Below are 21,828 nucleotides of genomic sequence, written 5' to 3'. Positions count from 1 at the left end.
TGGAAGTCCCCAGCTTCCCTGAGGATGACTTTCTCAAAATGAGGGCATCAGTGAAGAGCCGCCAGGGGCCCCTTGCCTGACTGCCTCTTGGGGGGCCTGGGCCCCAGGAGTGAATCACGGATCTTGAGGCGAGCCTGGCCAGAGACCGCTGGTCTGGGGATTGAGGACAGGGGGAGTGTGCGGGATGCGGTCCCTTTCAGGAGGGAAACCAAATGCCATCCTTCTACAACTTCTAAGGAGAGACTTGGAGCAGCTAGGAAATAAAACACCATCCTGGCTCTCGCCACCGAGGTGTTACAACTCAGTCTCGGTTGCCTGGCAACCGCGCAGGTGTGTGATAGGGCGAGCGGCGCTCCCGGGGAGCCAACCAGCGCCGGCCGGGCCTGCCCAGGTGGGGGCCGGTGGGGGGAGGGGCCCGCAGCCGCAGCCGCCCGCGGCACCCCGCCACCCTTCTGCTGCCCCTCCTCCTGCCCCCTCCGAGAGGGAGGCGCTGCCGTTGCCTCCGGCGGCCGAGGTTTGGGCGGCTGCCAGGCCCCGGCACCCGTGTTCCTGCCTCCACTGCCGCCTGTAGCCGGTGTTGGGTCACACCGGCTTCAGGATCAAAAGCCAGGAGCCCTGACGTGGTGCAAGGCGGCCTCCTGCCCGCCCCCTGCACACACGCTTGAGCCCAAACCACGCATTTCAGAGAAACCCAAGAATGGGGACAGGCGACACCTCCCTCTCTGGGATCTGGACTCTCGTTTAGCACATAGATACACTTCCCTCCGTCCCCAGAGAAAGTGCTTATGGAGCAGAAGGCTTCGGAGGGGGGATCTGGTGGACTCCTGCAGAAGCATCCAGGTGGTTCTGCAGCTTGCCTCCCAGCACCAACAGCTAGAAATGGTGGCCAAGAGAGCTGGCTTGAAATTAGGCCTGCATTCGGATTCCAGCTAGGCGCTGACCGGCTAAGTAACCTTAAGCAAGCCATGTAACCTCTCAGTTTGCTCACCGGTAAAATGGGGGGTGGCGGGGGGGGGGGGGAGGAACAGACCCTACAGGGCTGCTGTGCAGATTAAGTTATACATACAGAACATTAAGCATGGCGCTTGGCAAATTCTTAGTCCTCATTTTCAGAAAAATGGTTCCATTAGGGCCTGGAAGCCATTGCCACCAGGAACAAGTCACGGAGTTGCTGGGGAGACTCCCACCCCACCCCCTCTTCTAGTCACTTCTGCAGGTGGCTTCTCAGTGGTGGGGCCCAGTGAAGGGACAATGGGTCACTCCGCTCCCCATGTGGTGACCAAGCCCAGGCAGCAGAAGTCAAGGCCCCCCCCGCATTGGCTGCCTCCTATAGAAATGCTAAATGAGGGGGCAGTCGGTGTGGGCCCCGGAGATTTCTGCCTGACTCGCTCCACCCTCTCCTGGCCCTGCCTTTTCTCTCTCCAAGGTGGCAACCTCCACGGGGTCCTCATCAACCTGCACTAATGACGCTCCTTCCCTCTGCAGAGGCTGCTTACATGCATTTCAGCAGGACCGGCCACTTTCCCCCAACACATACATACACACACCCCTTCAGGAAAGAAAAGGGAACACAAGCCCACTCCCATCCTTTGCCAGGTGGGGCAGGTCTCTCTGGAGACTGCCTCCCCCACGCTCTTCCTTCCGTCTTCTACCCTTTACTGCCTTCCACTTGCTGACAGGCAGGCAAGCAGGCAGGCCAAGTGTGCAAGCGCTCCTGCCGGGAAGTGCGTGGAGAAGGAAATCAGTGACTGAGGCCAACCTCATCCAACCTTCTGGGAGTCTCCGGGGAAGCCTTGCTGAACCCCAGGGGCTGAAGACCCAGACTTTGTCCCGCACTCCCCTGCCTAGGGGTGCCTCCAAATCCCTGCACTCCAAATCCACTTGGCTCAGATGTGTTTTCTTCAAAAGATTAATCCATGGAATCCCAGGCAGTCTTTGACATTGATGTTTACGTGGGGTTTCTAAAAGCTTCTGCTTTTCAGTGGGAAGCCAACATATTAACATGTTAACAGTTGTGCTTGACTCTGCTTGGGTGTATGGGCTTTTCCTCCCTGCCTCTATCGTTTTCTGTACTTTTCAAATGTTCCACAGATGGCATGTTTTACTTTTGTAGTCAAAATAAACAAACAAAAACAAAAGATTAATTACCGGGCCCACTCAGCAACCTGTTCAAATCCTTATTGGAAATGTAGCAGGGTTTCCCCAGGGGGTCAGAACCAGTCCCAGTTCCTGGCTCTGGGATGCTTCCTGGAGCCACACGGGGCAGGAAGGGCAGGGAGGCCCTGATGGGACAAAGTGCTCCAGATGAGCCTTGATCTGACCCCAGCAGGAATAGCTGTGGTCACAGTGGGTGGCAAGAGGTCAGCAGTTTCCTGGGAGTCACCTGCCCAGGTCACCAGCCAGAAACTGCCCTCTTATGAGGCCTAGAAATGAAGCTGACTCCATCCTGCTATTTCCCTTTGCTCAGCCCTGTCTCTCCAGGGACGTTAGGGAAATGGGCTGCTGCTGGGGGTATCCCTCTCTCATCCCTGAAGCTGCCTCATCTGTCTGTCCTGAGCCACTCCACACAGGTCTCTGCTCCTTCCCAGCTCAGCCTGCCTCCAGCCTGATGCGGCTAATGCTGCCTAAGACACTGCCCCAGGAGATACCAGCCTTGACCAGCCTTGACCAGCCTTGACCCAGGAAGCTCTGGGACCCTACAGAAAAGGAGACTTACCAGGATGCTAGAGAGGAAAGGGTGTAAACTTCTCGGCTCTTCCAAAATAACTGTAGGACAGGCACTGGGCTCAGCCCTGTGTGTGTGAAATCCTTAACTTCCCAATACCCCAGCAAGGTGGGTGTTATTGTTTGTCTTCTAGATGACAAACTTGGAGCTCAAAGAGAATCAGAGGCTGCTGTAATACCCACAGGTAGAAAGTGGAAGAGCAAGAGCCAAAGCCAGATTCTCTGGGGTCACCCTCTTGCTCACGAACATGAGGAGACTGAACAAGGCAGGGACGGAGGCAGCCCACGGCTTCTACGCCCCAACCTTCCACCTTCCAGTGGACCTGCCCAAAGCCTGGGCTTGGACAAACAGCCATACTGTGCTCAATCCCAACAGAAATGAACAGAAGGGGGTTAAGCACAAACACGGAGACCCTTCCGTGGATGCCCGGCAGGAAGCCCTCGCCTCTTCTTGCTCAGAGGTAGGCTGCCAGGGCTCCCCCGTATCACCAGTCTGCTGAGAGTGGAGTGAGGGGGGCCAGCAACCTGCTGAGCTAGGGGAATGTGGAAGGGGAGGCTCAGCGGGCAGCAAAGTGAAAGCAGAGGAGGAGTAATGGCTGGTAAGTCATTGTTTACTGGTAAACTGAGTCTCCCTTTACTGGGAGCTTCTTGAAGGCAAGGCTGGTCTTTTCACAGTTCAATCTCAAGTACCCAGCGGGGGAGGGTGGGGGGTTGGTGGTGGTGGTGGGGGCAGCAACCAGAAAACTGGGTAAATGCCTCTGGGGGCCAACAGGGGGCCATCTGGTGGGTGAGCTATGCTGATATCCCACATTCTTCTGAGGACACTTGTCCAGCTAATGGCACCAGTGAAGGCCAATGCTAGCAGCCACAGCCCCTCCCAAGGCCATGCAACCTAATTCTGTATCCATGACTTGTGCTTTTTCATAGAAGGGGCCCCTGAATTGTCTAAGCTTCAGGCTTCATGAAATCTGGATCTGGCTCAGGATGCCTAAAGCTGGAAACTCCCTCTGCCTGTAACGAGGCCCACACCCTGCTCCGTGCTGGCACGGGTTCGCCAGCCTTCCCAGGGAAAGAAACTGAAAACCACGCCCTAATGACAAGGGTTGGTGGGGGCCCTGAGGCCCAGTGACAATCAGGTCTCGGTCATAACTGAGGCCATGTATCCACCAATACAGACCCTCATGTAGAGAGTCCAGTGGGTTCTTAATCGTCTCGAGTGGGGGACCTTCTTGAGAATGAAAGCCCTGATGCTCTAAGACGTACCCGCACATGAAACAGTACTTATCATTTTCGGGGGTTATGGATGCCTGAGGACCATCAGTTGAGTCTGTAGGAATTGGCGAAGGCCGGGCCGGGCCCCCGCTATGGAGGCAGCATGATATGACGATGGACAATGGGTGATGTGGGCTCCATCCCGGCTTCTAAGTCCCTTCACTTCCCCAAACCTCCACTGGGCTTTGCATTAAGTGTTCCCTAAATTCCTCCCAATTCTAGAATTCCGATTTCCATGATATATGCAACAAGCCTTTTTCATACGCTGCTCATTTAATTCTCTCAATTACTCTGTGGAACAAATATCCTTTGCTCCAATTTGCAGATCAAGAGATCCCTCTGTCTGCATGTGGGGTAAAGGAACTCCCCCCAAGGTGTGTGGCGAGTGGTGGGGCTCGGATGTGAAACTGGGTCTCGGGACTCCTGGGTGGCTTAGTTGGCTGAGCATCCAACTTTGTTCGGCACAGGTCATGACCTTGCAGTTTGTGAGTTCAAGCTGTCACCACAGAGCCTGCTTGGGATCCTCTATCCCCCTCTCTCTGTCCCTCCCCAGCCTGCGCTCTCTCAAAAATAAACATAAAAAAAAAAAAATGAAACTGGGTCTCTTGAACTGCACAAGCCAGTGCCTATACCAGTGGCCACAACCAACCCCCTTGGTCCCCTCCTTCTCACACCACTGTCAACTCTGCATTGAAATATGGGGCTTTCCGTCCACCTCTTGCACTTCTTGGCTTCAAGTCACCTGCCTCCCACTTTCTGTCCTCAGGGCCTGCTAGCTACCTGGAAGAAACGAGGACCCCATTCCCTCCCAGCTGGATCAAACCCTACTGAGCCTGACTCCTCCCAGGCCTTTGCGTCCTTGGGGGACAGTTGACGGCTGGGGGTTGATTACTGGACACTTAGGCACGGAGCAGCATCAGCCTGGTTTGCATCCCCAGCTTAAAAGCCCAGATTAATCTCCCTGGGCTGGTTCTGTCACACACACGGATATATTTTCTTCTTGGAATTTACAAGTAGTTCCATCGGAGAAATAAACAACCAGAGATAAAAATTACACTGTCACAGTGCAGGTGTGATAGATGTAGGTAGCAAGCCGTCGTGGTCGCCGAGGAGGTGCTCTGCCGACAGAATCTACCGAATGAGGCCTGGAGGGGCCCCAAGGTAAGGGGAATGAGATGCTGATGGGATCTCAGCCCAACACACGGAAGCAACAGAAGCGTGGAATCTGCAATTTACATTCATCGCTCTAAATCCTAGGGTTCCCAAGCTAGCCTGGCCAGGGTGAGAGGTTGATTGGCAGGAGGCCTCCTCAGGCTGCCCCGCCTCCCAGCCTCAAGCCTCGGGAACAGGGTCTGCTCAGACAACAGGCCTCACGGAGGAAGCAAGCCTGAGGACACCAGCTTAACCTTGACAGCTCTGTCTCCACCAAGATGTCAACTCCCTGTCTTGTCTCCACAACTACTAGCTGAGGGGAGGTAAGCCTACGTGTAAAGAAAGGCACCTCGGCGAAGGAAGAGCAGGCTGGACCTGGAGTCTGAAGACTATAACCACAGCTAACATTTACTGAGCACTTACTAAGTGCCTGGCCTTCGTGAAGGACGCAACAAGGATGATCCCACACAATAACCTTATGAAGTAGGCACTGATATCATCCCCACATTACAGCTGACAAACTGAGGTTTGAAGAGGTTAAGTGACTTCCCCAAGGTTCCTGGAATGTATTGGATGGTGGCCTCCAAAAAAGTATGTCCACTGGAACCTGCGAAATAAACTGTTAGCTTATTTGGGAAAAAGTCTTTGCAGATGCAGTTAAGGATCTTGAGATGAGATCATCCTTGATTACCTACACGAGGCCCAAATTTAATGACAAATGTCCTTATAGAGACAGAAAAGAAGACAGAGTGAAGCCTCGGGAAGACGGAGGCAGAGATTGGAGTGACGTGGCCACAGGAAGTGCCAACCACCACGGGAAGCTGGGAACAGCAAGGAGTGGAGCCTTTGAAGGGAACACGGCCCTGCCAGCACCTAGATTTCGGATTTCTGGCCTCCAGAACTGTAAGGGTATAAATTTCTGCTGTTTTGGGGGGGCACCTGGGTGGCTCAGTCGGTTAAACATCTGACTTCGGCTCAGGTCATGATCTCACGGTCGTGGAATTAATCCCCACATCAGGTCCTGCCCTGATAGCCCAGAGCCTGCTTGGGCTTCTCTCTCTCTCTCTCTGCCTCTCCCCGACTCGTGCTTTTTCTCTCTCTCTCAAAATAAAATAAACTTTAAAATAAATAAGTAAGTAAATAAATAAATAAATAAATAGGGGTGCCTGGGTGGCTCAGTTGGTTAAGCATCTGCCTTCGGCTCAGGTCACGATCTCACAGTTCCTGAGTTCAAGCCCCGCGTCGGACTCTGTGCTGACAGCTGGGAGCCTGGAGCCTGCTTCCGATTCTGTGTCTCCCTCTCTCTCTGTTCCTCCCCTGCTCTCACTCTGTCTTTCTCTCACTGTCTCAAAAATAAAGATTTTTAAAAATTTTTATAAATAAATAAATAAATAAATAAATAAATTTCTGCTCTCTTAAGCCCCTAAATTCGTGGCAATTTGTTACGGCAGCCCTAGGAAATGAATCCAGCCTCCCAGACAACAAACAGCAATCCCAGAGGATTCAGATCTGGCAGGCTGACCCCAGACTCAGGTCTGTCCCGCCAGGCGATGCTGCCAGGCCCCAGGACCTGGGTGCCAGTCCTGTCTCCACCACAATCGAGCTGTGGGGCCTCGAGAAAGTTGTTAAGCCTCACTCAGTCTGTTCATCTGCAAAATGAAGGGGTTCGACAGCAAAAGTGGGGTGCCTCAGGGGCTTCCAGAGCAACAGGACAAATGGAGTTCTGAGGAAGACGGGTACAAAGAAAGCACTTAGCAAACCACCTAAAGCCTACAATTTGTGTGGGTTTCTGGCCGCCCACGATATATTCCCATCTTTCTGGATGCAGCACCCTGATTTTACCTTGGGGGAACTGGTTCTCCTCAACTTTCCACCCAGGAGCTGATCTCGGCACCCACCTTCCGGGCAGGCACCCAGTCAGCACAGGCTCCCAGGCCTCAGGACTGGTTTGTGGGCCGATGACAACGGGCCCACAAATATGTTCTAAGTGGGGGGGGGAGGGCGGGAAGAAGCTCTCTCTTTCTGAGGGGAGGGAAAATGTGAACACAGAGCTTCTGGAACCTTCTGAGTATGATGTCAAATCAGGGGAAGTCACGCCAAGAAGCTGAGAAGAAGGAACTAGGTCCTGGTGACACTGCGCGATCAGGTTGCACCTGAAGGGAATCTTTTTAGTTTCAGGAGCTTGTAAGATCCCTTGTTTGTCCCAACAGTTCTGGGTTTCTGTCATTTGTAACCAGAGACTCCCAAACCTCAGGTTACCAGTCATGCCCATTTCCAAGCGTCTTTCTAGATGTGAAGTGTGTGATTTCAGGGCCAGAAAATCTGCAGTGCCTGCAATCCATACCTGTGGATTGTGGGTTGTGTGTGAGCTCACAGGCATGCACGGACATGTGTCCTTTCCACACACGATTCCCCCCAGCATCTCTGACAAGAGATCATGAAGCCTGCACTTCTTTTAAAAATTTTTTTTTCAACGTTTATTTATTTTTTGGGACAGAGAGAGACAGAGCATGAACGGGGGAGGGGCAGAGAGAGAGGGAGACACAGAATCGGAAACATGCTCCAGGCTCTGAGCCATCAGCCCAGAGCCCGACGCGGGGCTCGAACTCACGGACCGCGAGATCGTGACCTGGCTGAAGTCGGACGCTTAACCGACTGCGCCACCCAGGCGCCCCAAGCCTGCACTTCTTGACAGCCCTCTTAGGAGGCTCCTGGTCACCTGGGGTCCAGATCACGCCTGACCAAACTCTTCCTAGAGTCTTTGAGGTAATACCCGGGAGCCTCTGTGCCTAGCTCCTTTTTTTTTTAAGTTTATGGAAGTTTTTTTTTTTAATGTTTATTTATTTTTGAGAGACAGAGACAGAGAGAGTGCACACGTGCATGTGCACGTGCACACACACACACACACACACACACACGAGTGAGTGGGGGAGGAGAAAAGAGAGAAGGAGACACAGATATGAAGTAGGCTCCAGGCTTTGAGTTGTCAGCACAGAGCCCGATGCGGGGCTCGAACTCCTAAACGGCAACATCAAGACTTGAGCCGAAAAAGGATGCATAACTGACTGAGCCACCCAGGTGCCCCCCCCAAAGAAAATTTTTTTAAAGTAAGCTCTACACTCAACATGGGGCTTGAACCCACAACCCTGAAATCAAGAGTCACATGCTCTACCAACTGAGCCAGCCAGGTGCCCTTGAGTTTAGCTCCTTTATGCCTCTGAAGATGGTGGCCCCCACATCTCTTCTTCAGGGCAAGCACTTACTCGGCTCCTTCGGGAGTTCCTGACATAACCCAGGCCATTCAACAGGTATTTACTGAGCACTTAATACATGCCAGGCCCAGGCGAGAGCTAGGGATACAAAATAGATAAGCGGATATAACCCCCGTCCACACACAGCTCACAGTCCAGAGGCGTGCATGACTAATTATAGCACTAAATAGATACCACCAAGTGGCTGCTGGTCCGAATGACCACTCTCCTCAGGGACACTGTAGTCCCTGTAGTCGCCTAACTTTCCTGTTCTCTTCCATTCTTCCTCCTCAGAGTCTCTTTCCTACTTGGCAGTCAGGGTGGTCTTCCAAAAATATGAAAATGTAAACCAGCCTTTTCTATGGCTCCCCATCATACTGAGCATCAATCTGCAGGATCTGACCACACCGACCACACTGCCGCCTTCCTTGCTCCCCTCCCACCCCTGGGGGCTGTCTTGCTGGGAGGCACCAAGCACACACGCTCTCAGGGGCTTTGCGCTAACCGGTTATCTCCTCAGCCCCGCTCCTCTCTTGGCCCGGCCTCCATAGGCTCCTTCCTTCATCTCACCAGGTCTCTGATCAATGTCATCTCCTCATGAGGCTTCCTTGAGCACACTGTCCCAAACTCCCTCCCTGACTGTCTGTGCCCCCACCTCCCTGGTCTTCATCAGCCCTACCTTTGCTTTCTCATCCATGACTCGGTCCCCTCTCCACTGCTACAGGGGTGTGAGCTCCAAGGGAACAAGTGGTGTGAGGTGATGTCAAAGGGCTAGCAGGGGCCCTGCAGACATGAGGCCTCGAAAACCCTGTTAAAAATCAGGTGTCTAGGGGCACCTGGCTGGCTCAGTCAGGGGCACCTGACTTTGGCTTGGGTCATGATCTCACATTTCTTGAGTTTGAGCCCCACATCGGGCTCTCTGCTATCAGCACAGAGCCTGCTGGGGATCTTCTCTCCCCCTCTCTCTGCCCTTCCCCTGCCTGTGCACGCATGCACACGCACCCTGTCTCTCTCTCTCTCAAAAATAAACAAACATTAAAAAATAAGTAAAAGAAAATATTTAAAAGAAAAAAATCAGGCCTTTACTGCCAAAGTTGTGAGAAGCCTGAAGGAGTTTAAGCAATCAGAATGATATGATTAGATTATGTTCCCTAACATCACCTGTCTGCAGCATGGAGCCTGAAGGCAAGAAGCTAGAGCACCATCAGGAGGCTACTGCAACGGTCTAAGCAAGAGATGTGGGACCCGGGTTTGAGATGGTAGAGGCAGGGGAAATGGAGAGCAGGGGATGAATTTAAGCATCGTGGTGGTGACGGACTGGATTGGTAGAAGATGGCAAGAGAGGATGACTCACTGGGTGCTCAGCAGAGAGGGAAGCAAGTCCTTCACATCCGGGATCTGAACGCTTCTATTAATGTGACCAAAGATTATAGATGATGTTTTGGTGGGGGAGGGGGTTGTTTTTGGAAGGCACATCAAACTTTCTGACTCACTGTGCCTGCAGGCAAATGCTTTCTCATCATAATAACCCTTACAGGACAAGAAGTCTTTGCTGTGAGTGAGCTGGATGGGTCCCGGGGCCGTGGGGAGCTGCTGGATCACAGCCTGGAGAGAAAGGTGCCAGGACATCACACACTGGCTGAGGCCAGAGAACCACTGGGGGAATTTCATTTCAAGAATGAAAAATAGTCATGGGCAAGAGATATACACTCTCTCACTTCCTCCAGGCTAGTGAATATTTGACATGAGAAAAAAGAAATAGTAGGAGAAATGTCACCACGCTATACTACCTAGATCTCTGCTTCTAGAGGTTTCCATGACCACTACCCATGTTCTACTGGACTGCCAATGCACTCCATGATTCCAGACGCCAGAGAAGGAATTCATTGAGGTGGAGGTTCCAAAAGCTGGCGTGTGGAAGATGTAAGTGGAACGCTGGCCAAGTCTGAGCAAGGATACCCTCCTTAGGCAGAAATCAAAGGCCACAGAGGCGTTTCTCAGGCTTTCCCTATTAACAACTTTGCTAGTGGCACCATTATAACTGATCATCACGGGTTGCACAACAATGTGACTGTACTTTATGCCAGAGAACTGGACACTTAAAAATGGTTTAAATAGGGGGCACCTGGGTGGCTCAGTTGGTTGAGCGTCGACTCTTAAATTTCGGCTCAGGTCATGATCCCAGGGTCATGGGATCAAGCCCCATACCAAGCTCTGTGCTGGGCATGGAGCCTGCTTGGGATTCTCTCTTTCTCCCTCAAGTTTAAATGGTAAATTTGGTGTTATGTATAACAAAGTATATAATTAAAAAGAACCTTATAGTCCATTGAAATAATCAACTACCTCATGCTTTCATTTCTCCCACAAAATGCCTGTCAGCTGGCTGTCTTCCAGCCTATGGTTGAACAACCACCACAAGTGGATTCCATCTTTTGTATCTCTATTAGAAAGTTCTTAGAATAAACTGGGTAATATCACACAGGCTAATTTTTTTTTTTTTTCTTAAGCCATCATGGAGCTTTTGGACCTCACCACAGATGTTCTTCTGAGTCGAATCTTTCCAGAGCTGGGCCCTCCTGCCTATCACACCGTGTTCAGTACTGCCTCCTAAAGTCACTCTGAGTTGTGTCTCCAGGAAATGAGAGGGTGTCCCCACCTTGTCCCGGACTCACCCTCCATCCTTGCACATGGGGGCACTCCTTCCCTCACGACAGTGCCCATGGGAGCAACCTAAGAGCCAACCTATATGGGATTTGGGTGTCTGACCTTGGCCAATTAGTACCTGGCTCGGTGTAACCAACCAAGTCACAGATTCAATTCAATTCAGCAAACATTTATCAAGCCTCTCAGCGCCAACTGATTCCTGTCTGTTCTAGAAGTGCAACGAAGCTCAGCCTTGTCTCCATGTTAGAGTTATTTGTATTTCAAGGTAAAGGGTAGGTTTTTTTTTTTTTTTTTAATTTTTTTTTTCAACATTTATTTATTCTTGGGACAGAGAGAGACAGAGCATGAACGGGGGAGGGGCAGAGAGAGAGGGAGACACAGAATCGGAAACAGGCTCCAGGCTCTGAGCCATCAGCCCAGAGCCCGACGCGGGGCTCGAACTCCCGGACCGCGAGATCGTGACCTGGCTGAAGTCGGACGCTTAACCGACTGCGCCACCCAGGCGCCCCAAGGGTAGGTTTTAAGTACTTGTAAGAGGCGGTAATGGATGCCTTGGGGAGTGGTGGCCATGGGCTGGGGCCGAGGGGAAGGAGCTGAGAAATGGCCCCTAAGTCAGGGCGGCAGGACCCGGCTGCAGACAGGGAAGGCATGCAGACTGAAAAGCCAGATAAAGCCTGGAGATTTCTTTTTTTCTAAACCTCCCCCCACCTCCTTTTTAATCGAAAAGATAATGTATGCACATAGTAAAAAAAAATTTTTTTTTCAAAGAGCACAAAAGGGTATACAATGAAAAATAAGTCTCCTTTCCTCTCCCAGACCTCCAGTCCCTCCTATCTTTCCTCAGAGGCATCCTACTGTTAACAGTTTCTTTTGTGTCTTTCCAGAAAATTTCTATCACGTACAAGTGTATCTTTCTTTTTAAAAGCAAACGGTAGTGCAGTATATTACCACTGCTTTTTCACTTAGCAATACATGTTGGCATCCGTCCCATATCAGTGCATACAAAGTCATCCATTCTTTGGAGCACGGAATCCCGTTGTGTGGGGGTATTGTAATCTACCCGATCGCTCCCCTACTGATGGACATTTAGGTTGTTTCCAGTTTCTGCTATTATAGTCAATGATAACATGCCTGCTCCTGTATATGTGTTTCTGCCCACAGGTGCAAGGGTATCCGTAAAATAAATGCCTGGATGTGGAATTGCTGTATTTAGACAGCTGTGTCTGGGATTGTGGTTGAGGAGTCCTGTTGGAGCTGTTGTCTCTCCAGGAGAGGAGAGGGTATGTACAGAGCCTCAAACCACCAGCCTTCTAGCACACACGAGCCTGTCACATGCAGCCACGGCATCCAGGGAAAGAGCCCCTCTCTGGATACTGAGAGAACCAACCTGTGTGGCTGGGGACCCAGTGGGAACTAAGAGTATGCAGACCCCCTCCAGTCAGGGGCCAAGAGTGTGTAAAGGGATCAAAGCTTAATGGTAAGACATTTAACACAATGCTCCATCAGCGTGAGCTTCTACTGGTACCATTATCATCATCATCATCATCCAGAAGGAGCCTTGTCTTGTCAGTGGCCAGGTAAGCTCCCAGAGTTTGTCTGTTCAACAGTCCAGTTGACTCAAAGGCACCAAACCAGAACCTGCCCAGCATTTGGGGCTGGGTGAGAGCTGAGCCAGCCCGTTCCACTCATCACGGCTTGGCATCCAGAATTCCCAGGCCTTTGCCAGAGTACCTAATAAACACCATACTTCATTCCTTGCCATTGTCACCCACGCATCCCCCGACGCCTGCTGACGTCTGCCATGGCACACAGTCAGCATTTCGCCTTGGCACACGGCTCCTTTATGACCCGCTTTCTTTTTTAAGGGGTGAATACAGCCCGAACGATGTCGCCGTGACATAATGAAACTAAATGTGTGTGTTATCGAGGGCAAGGAGGAGTGTGGAAGGTATACCAGAACTCTATACACCCCCAAAAAAGAATTGGCCTTGAGTGTGGAGCCAATCAGACCTGGGTTCAAATCCCAGTTCTGCCACTTCCAAGCCCTGTGGCCTTGGAAAGGTGTGTAACTTCTTTGAGCCTTCATTTCCTCACCTGTGAAATGGGCTAAATGCTTGTTCTAATAGGATTACTGTGAAGAGTAAGCAAGATAATGGATTATTTATGATTTTTTTTATAGACTGGCCTTATTCCAAAAATGATTTCAGGCAGTTGAGATAATGTATGTAAAGTGTCTGGCACATAGTAGCGGCTCAATAAGGCATCAGTTCCCTTCCCCTGAGCTTCTAGCAAAGTGGTCACTTTCGGATCCAAGCCCCCCGTTTCAGGGTGCTGCCATCACTTGAAACACTTCTGGAACGTCCTTGTGAGAAAACTAGCTACATACTTGAGTCCCATCGTGTTTTAAAACCTTAAAAAAAAAAAAATGAATCCCAACAACAAAACAAACCACACTCTGCAAATTGCTCATTCCTTTTATTCACAACACACAGCTTCAAATTACTTTTGGCCTTTTCCAAAAAATCAAACCGACCCTCAAAGGTCAAGGATTCGCCACCACCGAGGCTATTAAGAGGAAAATGTTGTGAGATCTGAAGCAATTTCCCAGGAAGGACTCGTCAACTGTTTTGAGCTGGCGCAGCAGAACTGGAGTAAGAGCGAAGCTCTCCACCCGCTCCCGACTACTTTGAACCGGCCCCTTCCTTGGGACACTTACAGTCGGAAACCTCTTTGTAGGAAGAACCAGCTCCCTGCTCCCCGGCCCCCCTCTGTGGCTCACTTTGCCCTGTCTCTGGGGTAAAAGCAGATGTTGCTGCCTCTGAAGTATGGGCTTGGGTGGCAGTCGGAGACACTGGGTGTGAGGAGAAGACATTGAGAGGGAAGTGGCGGGCAAGAGTTTGAGGGGATGGAGTGGCCTCCCCTCCATCTTTAAGGGGATACTGACTAAGGAGCCAGGGATTCTGGGTTGGAGATGGGATGCTTCAGGGAGCGGAGAACGGCATCTCCCCTGTGCCCACACCCACTTTGTTACAACAGCCCCACCAACTGTCGCAGCCAGAGACCCGCTTGGCCCCTCCTAGGGCAAAGGCAGGGCAAACATCTCCTGTGTTCTGCGTTTCCTCAGCTTCATCCCCAGATAGTCTCAGGCCAGAAAATGCCAAAGGACCCACTCACTGCATCCTCTCGTTGCCGGCTCACGGGCTCCCAAACCCACAATGTGCAGACAGCCCCTGCCCCTGGCTAACCTGTAGAAGGCCGCAGGCAGCACAGCCAAGTGAAAAGACACTGAACTCCGGAGCAGCCATGTCTGTCTGTGTGCAGATCGCTCAGGCGGCACAAGTAGGGTCTGCCGCCTCCCACCTCCAGGCCTGTTTTCTCATCTAGAGAAGGGCATAATACCTACTCGGGTTGGGGGTGGCTGTCAGGAAGGGGCTTATAAAGATTAAATGAGACGATGCATGCCCTCCATCCATGGCAGCAAATATCCCCGAGGCCCTTGGGTGCAGGCCCGGTACCTGCAGTGTGTGGCTCCTCCCTCTCACAGGAAGCCTGGGACCATGCCCTGAGCTGACAGGGACGAAACGAGCCACCAAGGTCCCAGCAGCCCACTGGGCTCTGCGAAAGGAGGGCAGGGGAGGGGAGCCTCCACAAGGAGGGCACAGAACTGGCTCTGTGAACACAAGACCTTTGGCCTTCCCCAGCTCACCTCCCGGTAGGCTCATCCCAGACATGAGGGGGCTCGACTCTTGCTGTCGATGGGAAGTACATCTTCCAGAAAGCAGTAGGGCACAATGGTTATGCCCCGTACTCAGCCCTGAAAAAACACCTCTGTGTCTGTATCATCCCGCTTAGATGGTTTGCTGCAAGATCTACAGTCTATTAAAGATAAACAAGTCCTTATCCTCTTGCTAATTGGTTCAAATCGATTGACCTTATAAGTGGGTCTAATGTACAACGGGGTGGCCTGTATGCCGAGCAACCCGTGCACTTAACTAGCTGTCGCTCAAGCGACTGAACAAGGCACATTAACCCAAATTTCTCAGAACACCTTCCCTGATAGGCTGCCGAACCAGCGTTTCCCCCATTGGGCTAAAGCATTTGCTGGGTCAACAGGCCTGCTTGAAGGCATCGGATCCTATCAGGCGGGTGGTGATAAGCCTAGTGTAGATTCCTTGGGGAAGCAGAGGGAGCGCAGAGCCTGTGACCAGAGTCCCTAGGCCTTGCCCTGCCCTGGTTCAGGCCGCCTGGCAGGAGAAGGGACTGCGTCCCAAGTGCTGGCAGAAGACGTACAGGAAGGCACTCTTCCCGGCACTCTCATGATCTGGCTTACATTGCCTTTCGATCTGTTTCCTCACTCGGCCTTTCCCCAGGAAAGCTCGGCTCTATCTCACTGAACCCATCTCTGAGGCTGGGTGACCGCTGCTTTCCAGGTGGGAGCTGACGTTCAGCCTTTTGTTGTTGCCAGTGTCTGAAACGGTCTGGAGACTGGTAAAGACAACACACACCAGGAGATGGCCTAGAAGTCTTGGCCAGGGTGGGGGTGGAGAGCAGCCCTCCCAACCTGCCCTCACTCCCCAGTGCCACCCTGTGGAGGGCTAGCTGCTGGCCAGGAGTGCCTCTCACCCTCCAGAGTGGTGGCCAGCCACCCCGAACTTTCCTCTGCTCTATTAATAAACCTCAGCTGAGATCCTTCTGAGCCCCCTCTTTGGGGTTTGATCCTCACCGCTTTGCCTTATCAGCCTTGCTTTTCACAAGCACTTAAATTCATGAGAAAAGGGAAAAAGTGAAATCAGATAGAAATGCAGGTCTGTTTGCTGTTTTCTCCAATGAAATGGTTCTGGGTAAACAGCAGCCGCCTTTGATGAAATCCCAGCAGGCTTAAACAATAAAGCTGGTTACAAACTCAATCTGGCAGAGATATCAGATCTGAAATTGTTTCAAAAAACATGTCAACATTTTCTAATGCTCCTCAAAAAACTTCCTGGGCTGCCCACTGTGGAGTCTGGGTCTGGGAGATAGGATGGAGGCGACTCTGATCTTGGCCTCTGCTCAGGTGCCATGGGACTTTCCAAGTCAGGAGCCCAGAGGCTCAGGAGCAAGCTGTTCCTGCTGCTGGGGGGCCCTGTTATTTGTAGAAGCTTAAGTGGCCACTTAATAGGCACTGCCCAAGCCGGGCAGGGCCCACTCTCCCTCTCATACACCACTGCTGTTACACCTCCCCCCACCAAACTTGGCCTCTCGGCCTCCACCCTTAACTCCCTACCTTCTATTCTCCATACTGCAGCCAGCGGAAGCTTTTAAAAATGTAAATCAGATCATGCCATTCCTTTGCTTAAAACCTCTAATGCCTTCGTACTGCACTTAGAATAAAATCTGAACTCCTCCCGTGGCCTACAGAACCCTCGGGGATAAGCCACTGCTTAGTTCTCCCCCACTCGCTACTGCCTCCCCGGCCTTCTACCCAGACCTAGAACACCCGTCTCTTTCCTGTCTTTGGGCCTTTGCACTCCCCGTAAACTGCCTGGGATGCTCTGGCCTCAACCCACTGTCATGGTTCAGCTCTCAGACCACGCCAGTTAGTGTTGCTGTCCTCCCTAGCCAAACACACGATCATAATACAGTTCATTGTCTGCACGAAGTTCAGCCACTCTCTGAAATCACCTTATGTGCTCACTTATTAGCTGTTTGGAATGTAATCTCTCTGCAGACCCAGACTTGTGGGCCTCCTTGGGTACAGCCTATGACCGGCACATAATAGGTGCTCAATAATTAACAGCTGCATGAAAGAACAACAAGATGTCTGACCTCCCAGGGCAACGCCCAGGAGGCCTGGAGCACACCACGGCAGAAATACCTTGCCAGCCCCTCTATTTGGCCTCCCTGGCTACCCCGCTTCCACCTCACCGGAGGCCCCTTGCAGGCTTTGGGTTCTGGGCCTCGGGAGGCCAGGTCTGGCCCGGGAACTGGGATGTCCTTCCGCTTTCACGGCTCCCTTCCCGAGGGCTGCCTCTTCCTCTCCGCCTCCGCTCCCCCAACAAGCTCAAACAAGGACTCTAGAATGGGGGTGGGCAGAGGCGGCTGGTGGGGGCTCTGGATCCTAAGCCCTCCTGAGGCCTTCCTGGAAAAGCATGGGCATTGGTCTGCTCGAGGCCTCCCGGGTGCGGGGCCTGGGGTGGACAGCGATGCCACCCGAGGGCACAGGTCCCCCACCCTCAACCCCCACAGACCCGGGACGCGATCGATCCCTGCCACTTCCGCCTTATTGCCGAAGAGAGCTGCCGGGGCTGGCAGAGGAGCCAGACGGCTGCGGAGGGGGTGGGAGGCCTTCTTGGCTCCCTGGCCCGGATTAAATATTTACTATGTTTTGTTTGGCCTTTGGGGGAGGGGCGGGGAGGACGGTCTCATCGATCCCGAGCTGCGGGCGAGGCCCGGCCGGGCTGGAGCGAGGGCGAGCCCAGGCCCCGAGCCCCCGGAGCCTCCCCGGGGCGGGCCGGGCAGAGAGCGCCCCCGGCCCGACCCCTCCCGGGGCGAGGATCGCTCACTGCCGGGCCGCCGGCCGCGCTGACAGATCTGGGTACCGCGCCGGGAGCCGCCGCCCGCCCTGGAAACGATTCCACCTCTCGGGCGCCAAGGCCGGGCGAGGGCCGCGAGCGACGCCCCGCGCTCTGCTGACCCCGCCGCCGCCCGCCCGAAGGTCCTGCCGGCGGACTTGGGAACCCGGCCCCGGCCCCACGCGACCCGCCCCGACCGGCTGCGGTCCCCAGAGCCCAAGCTATGCTAAACCGCACCACTAGTGCGATCTCTCCTAGCCCAACAGCAGCCCCCAGAGGGCTCCACTCTCCCATTCTACAGATGTGAAATCGAGGTAGGGAAGGGTCGATGCGGAGCCGGACTGGGCACCCAGGTCCACCCCAAAGCCCGATGGTTTCCTCATCTGGCTCACCCCACGCTCTGCCCACCGGCTGGCAGGCTTGGAAGCAGGGAGTGAGAAAGCAAGTGGTCTAGCCTGGCAGGGACCCACGGGAGGGGGTGGCTCTGGGAGTGCTCCGAAACTGCCTGCTGGGGGGCGGGTTTGACACCCTCCTTCGGCAGCCAGATAGGACCCCTGAGTCCCTTACGTGGGCACACACACACCTGCTAGTCACCCATTTACTATTCCACACATGGAATAGGCCCATGGGAGGTGGAGAACACAGCCGTGCCCTCCCCCAGCGCAGTGAGAATACACACAGTAAGAGCTGCCCTTCTGGTCCCTCCACTCCCACATACACTACCACACTAACTCCCATGCACACACAAGGGCATGACTACCCTCCCACAATCCTATTACATGGATGTACACTCCCGTAAAAGAGCTGCTTACCCACATTCTACACATGGAGACACACACTTGTCCACACCACCCTCTATACATATACGGGTACATATGCATACACACACGCACACATCACTAAGGAGAGGCCGCCCGACTGTCTCGCGTGTGCCCACCTTATAAACACGCTCACGTGCATACATACTAAGAGCTGCCCCATCCCTATACGTGCACGTGTATATGCCAGCACACACACATTTACACCCAAAGAACACCCATCTGTACCTCCTCTGTACATGCTGGCATAACAGCACACAGAGCGGACCATTCCCTCATCCCGGCACACACTCACACACGTGCACCAAAGTGTCCACCCCCACTCCATCCCTATACATGTGTGACACCCCTGTGCACGCACAGACGTGAGCTCGCGCGCGCGCAGCGCGCGCACACACACACACACACCACACACAACACACAGCACGCATGCGCTCTGACTACAGGCGGCTGGGGAAGAGCTGCAGCCTTCAGCCCTGCTCTATTTAAGAGAAGGCATTGCTGGAAAGGAACCAAAAGCAAAGGCTGGCTATAAATAGCCACCTCCCTCCCAGCTTTTCCTGCCCTTCCGGCCTCCCGGCCTTGCTCTCCTCCTCTCCCAGCTCATGCCCACAGCATCGAGGCAGGGCTGTCCCCGGGGGCTGGCAGTGGGGCCCTAGAGGCCGTGTGGCCAAGCACTGACTACTGGGAGCAGGCCAGGGGCTCTGGCCTGGGTGGGTGCAGGGACACTGGGCCCCCCGTCTGCAGCCAGCCCTGTGTGCATGTGCCCAGCTCGGAGGGAGGAAGGCTCACTTGGGCCTGGGCTGCTGCCTCAGCAGAACTGGAAGGCTGGCAGCTGCAGGGAGAGGAAGGCGGGTCCACCAAGCATCGGCCACCGGGCCACGCCTGCCCGGGTCTTGGTCTTCACCAGCCAGGCCAGACCTTCCCTGGATGGTTCTGGTTTCGTTCTTGGGCCCAGAGTGGGGGAAACTGGGTGGCAGGAAGCCTCACAGGGTGGAGGAAAGCATATCAGGACAGGAAGTGGAGGAGGGGATACAAGTCCCATTTTAAGTTCCGTTCTGTCACCTACCGGCCCCAACATCCTCGAGCAGGGCTCCTAACACACCACCCAGCCTTGGGTTCAACCCCCTCTGCACATGGTGTGGGGCAATGCTGCGTGAACAATAGGTGTGCCTGGCAGGCCCTTGGAACGGTGGAGCACCATGGGATGGGGGAGATTACTGACTGCTCTCTGTGCCTGAGAATTGGATCAAATAACCATGATAATTTATTTCGTTTATTTGGTATTACCATATGCTAGGCACTGGGCTGCTTATTTGATCCTCTGTTAGGTAGCTAGTTTATATTTCCATTTACAGATTGAGCGACTGAGATTCAGTTGCCTTGCCCCCATATCACACAGGCCCCTAAAGCACAAAGCCAGGTTGCAGAGCCAAGCTGGGGCTGTCTGAGACTAAAACCCTCTTTCCTGCGTCCGATACTCTGGGGGACTGGGGGACCCTGGTCCTCTGGGCAGAGGAGGGTGGGTGGGGCTGCTTCTCCCAGGCTAGCCAGAGACTGGAACTGGATGGCTGTAGGGAGGGAGGTTGGCATGGTCCCCAGTTCCAGAGGCCCCCACCGGCCCCCATCCTCCCCCCCGCCCCACGTTGCTGCATCCAACCCACCGCCTCCTCCCTCCCCCCCTCCCCCCCTGTCCTAGTTCCCCAGAGGGCCTTTCTCCACCAGCCCTGGGGAAGGGGAAGGGAGAGGGTGGGGGAGAGCTCAGGCAGACCTACTTTCAAGGCTTATCCTTTTTGCTTAATGATTTTTTTTTTGCTTGGGGAAGACTTGGTCTGATCAGAGGAGAGACGCAGGGGAGTCTGAGCAAGCTGTGGAGGATGGAGGGGGGGTGCGAGGAGAAAGAAATACATATTTATTACCCTCAATTATTAAAAAATAGATAGTACCAGATCTTAGGTCCTGACAGACACTGCAGCAGTATTTGCACAAGGACTATTTTCTTTTCTTTCTCTTTTCTCTCTCCCTCTTTTTTTTTTTTTTTTTTTTTGGTTAATTGTGTTGAGATTGTAATGTGGCTAGCCTGTTAGGAAAACCACCCTGGCCAGTTTCCAGTGGGTGGAAGAAGGCTGTGGTACTAGACAGGTGAGCAGAACCTCTACACCCCAGGTACAGGGAAGAGCCCACGCTTTATCGCAGTGGAGGGAGGGGGTGGGGTGGGAGGGGTCGGTGTGTCCCATTTTGGGCTGCATAGGCTGGACACCCGTGGCAGGCAGGTGTCCTTAGCTCTTTCTCTCCCTCCACTGCTCTCAGTGTTCCCGTTCTTTTTAAGGAAGAGCCAGAGAGAGAAATCCATTCTGGGCTCCTTCCTAGGGGAGGTGACAGAACTCGCCCTGGAGCTTCTGCGGGCTTCAAGCAGGGCCAGCTCCCCAGACACACCCTTCTCCTCCCATGATTGTATCAGCCTGTTGAAAAGGGGTCAGGTTGTCAACCTAGTGCAAAGATACAGAGGCATCCGGCCGAGTACCAGGGCACCTAAGGCCTGATACCCAAGAGGTTAACACCCCCCATCTTCCTAGGGGGGGCCTAGAAGCAAGCAGAGAGGGATCTACAATGGGAAAAAGGCCATGAGAAGAGGACTATGGCATTCGTTTCGGTTCTCAGTGTCCTCACAGAGCCTGGCACATCCGTAGGCACTGGCATACGGCTATTGAATGAGGCATTGGATGATAAAGCCAGAACAGCCTAGCAGTGTCTCACTGAGGCTTGCTACATGCCTGGAAGGCACTTTACAACCATTTGTCAAGAATTCTCAGTAACCCCAAGAGGCAGGTCGCATTAGCCCCCATATTTCGATGATGAAACTGAGGCCCGCAGAATTAAAAGCATTTGGTCAGGCAGCTGGTAAGTGGCCAGAGCAGGGCCCCTGGTTCCCACTTGTCTACTCCACAGCTCTGGTCTCATCTACTTAGCTCAAGATACAGAGACAGCAAGGAAGCCTGGGAAGACCAGAAATAAGTTCCAGAGGAACCAGGCAAAAAACAGTGACTATTTCACAGATCCGGAGATGAAGGCCCTGGGCTGGGACTGGGTTTTCCTCTCTGACTGGGGAGGACCTTGTTTGGAAGAGAAGGAAGAAGGCACTAGATGGAGGTGAGGGCTAGGCAGGTGGTTGCTGGGTGATGTTTTCCATTGCTCCCCCCTGCATTGTCTCAGGAGCCTTCTCCTGACCCTAGGCAGAGGGGTCAGGGAGGTCAGGACAGAGTCAGTCTCCCCCGACAGAGTAGCCCTCTCTGTCAAGGTGAGCCATCCCCTCTGGTCCTGAGACTCTGCTCCTGGCCACGGCTGGCCTGTGTCAGCCTGACCACTCAGACTCAGCTCTGGTCACAAAGAGGCAAA

Source organism: Lynx canadensis, chromosome E1 (assembly GCF_007474595.2).
Source record: "Lynx canadensis isolate LIC74 chromosome E1, mLynCan4.pri.v2, whole genome shotgun sequence".
Classification (NCBI taxonomy): Eukaryota; Metazoa; Chordata; class Mammalia; order Carnivora; family Felidae; genus Lynx; species Lynx canadensis.
The sequence above is the reverse complement of the archived record's forward strand: the minus strand, read 5'-3'. Positions refer to the sequence as shown.